Source organism: Rattus norvegicus, chromosome 1 (assembly GCF_036323735.1).
Source record: "Rattus norvegicus strain BN/NHsdMcwi chromosome 1, GRCr8, whole genome shotgun sequence".
NCBI lineage: Eukaryota > Metazoa > Chordata > Mammalia > Rodentia > Muridae > Rattus > Rattus norvegicus.
In genome coordinates, this window is record NC_086019.1 from 57,339,981 (window position 1) to 57,342,455 (window position 2,475).

Below are 2,475 nucleotides of genomic sequence, written 5' to 3' on the forward strand. Positions count from 1 at the left end.
ACTGAAGCTCTCAGATAACACAGATGCTTCCCACCACACACAACACCCACATTTACATTTAAGATTCCGTCTGTGAAGAAAAATGTCACACAGAGAGAAACTGAAGTTTACCTTATTCCACAGTTAAAACAAATGAAGCAGGATTTAGTCTTCGCCAGCACACAGCTTAATATGCCAGGCTACTGTGTCCAGACTCCTGTGGGTCTTACTCAGCTGTGGGAATTCCACCGCATCCCCACCCCCACCCATCCTACTGATGCACCTTCTGTCTTCGAGTGTGTTCGCCCTCTGAAAGCCTGACGTGGGTTAAATTCATAAGGTCTTGGAATCTGACTGGCTGGTCCCTTAGTTTGTCTTGCCTGGTCCTATGTGTCGTTTGCTGAGATTTCTGGACTGTGCTAGCTGCATGCCTTGCTCTCTGCTGCTTGACTGTTACCTTTTTAAGGTAGAATACAGAGATGGAAGACAGAAAGACACAGGAGTCCAACCTTCACCAGATGGGACTGTGTTTATTAGTGCACACAGAAAGGGGCAGCCTCTCTCCTGAGGAAGACTGAGGGGCCTGCCAGGGGGGAAACACTGACTATGAATCCTTACACGAGTCAGGTATGGGGCTTGGTACTAAGGAAATGCTGAAGCCATAACCCATGTCTCTCCCTCCTGAAACTGTTTGCCCACGGGTGACAGAAAGCCTCTACAGAGCTTCTTTTCTGTGCTGACCCATGAGGTTGAAAAAGTTGTCTGTAGTCCAGGAATCCGGCTGCTCTATTGTTGACTGTGGTTGCAATGTGACCAGATGAGCCTGCTCCTGCATCTGTGATTGTCCTGTAATAAGGAACGGTTACCTAGAACTGTGAGCAGGAATAAACCCACCGCACTCTGCTAAGGAGCTTCTGTCAGAGTGTTTATTCACAGAAAAGAAACAGAGACATGAAAGGAAGATGGAGGCACATCGACGAGGGGGAGATCTGACCCAACGCAAACCCAGGAACTACTCCAACATCTGATTCCTTTCTTTTTCTTTCTTTCTTTTTCCTTTTTTCTTTTCTTTTATTTTTTTTGAGTTAAAGACAAATCTTTATTTTTAAACTCTCATCTACCAAATTAGTATTTCCTACCAACTCGGGGAGCAGAGACCTTCACAGGCTTCACGATCTATTGTTTAGTGGTTGTCTTTGTGGGGGCCTTGGCAGCAGCCATTGCTGTCTTCTTTGATGCCTGCTTAGCCTTTTTTGCTTCCTTGGCAGCTCTGATAGCCTGTTCTCGCTGAGCTTTCCTAACTTCTGGTTTCTGATTCCTCTTGGCCATTATATCAGCCAGAGAAGCGCCCGTGATGGCCTGCTGGAATTTGACTGCAAACGGGTTCCTTTCTTTTGAATTTCTTCCAACTGTCCTTCCTTGTGTTTTCTTCTGGACAGGACAGTCCAGTTAATTTGCCGAGGGTTCCTTTGGAAAGGAATGCAGACTCACATTTGGCATTAAGAAACTGGAAATCCGGGGCTGGGGATTTAGCTCAGTGGTAGAGCGCTTACCTAGGAAGCTCAAGGCCCTGGGTTCGGTCCCCAGCTCCGAAAAAAAAGAACAAAAAAAAAAAAAGAAAAAAAAAAGAAACTGGAAATCCTTCCCATCAGTCCTGGCATAGCGCCGCCCGTGTCCAGAGTAGATCTTCTACCTGCTAAAACTGCACAGCTCGACCTTCATGGTGACAGATGTCCCTGATTCCTTTCAAACACACCCTCTCTGTGTGCTTTTTCTGATAATGATTTTTAAAAATGCATTCCTTTCTTTGGTGTGATTTTAAGTTTAAAATAAACACTGCTGCAAAAAGCCACATAAAAGTTAGATATTTCTAGCGGAAAATTATCTTGATTTTGAAAGATGTGTATGATTTACTTCCAAGATGAAACCAGCATGAAACTTGATCCCACTGATTCCACAGCTTGCTATCACTGGAGAGCCAATCTCCACAGCAGGTTCGCTGTTCTGGGATGACTTTAGCCTCTCCAGGAGGTGGGAAGCAGGCAAGAGGCTCCCTTAAGTGCAGCAGAGGGTCAGGGGGTGGGATGTGCTGGTTGTGGTATACACTGGGTAAGACAGACTGGAAAAAGGGGCCTTGCCAGCCAAACCAAGTCTAACAAGAGGTTCTTCTCTCTGCACTCTAAAGTAGACTTTGGGGACACTCCAGTAAGAATTACTCGTCCTGAGACAAAGTTCTTCAAACGCTAAGGAAATTTTTGCCAAGGCTCCATCTAAACACAGTTAGACACATACGTAAGTTGTTGACGCTGAAGGCTGGTCAACTCATAAAGGAATTCTCTTTTAACTGATTAAGAGCCAACTTAGAGGACACATTCTACTTTGCAGACTAAATTATTGCCTGGTTCTAGAGTTGTAAAGAATGCCCATTAAGATCTTTAATTAAACAAATCCGCATTTAAGAAACTCCTAGATTCTGAAACTTGGTTCTGAACATGC

At 44.8% G+C, this 2,475-nt stretch overlaps 1 pseudogene; it reads right to left on the minus strand.

Moving 5' to 3' along the window:
- Positions 1–1,089: 1,089 nt before the first annotated feature.
- LOC134484867 (large ribosomal subunit protein eL24-like) lies at positions 1,090–1,701 on the minus strand (annotated as a pseudogene).
- Between the last annotated feature and the right edge of the window lie 774 nt (positions 1,702–2,475).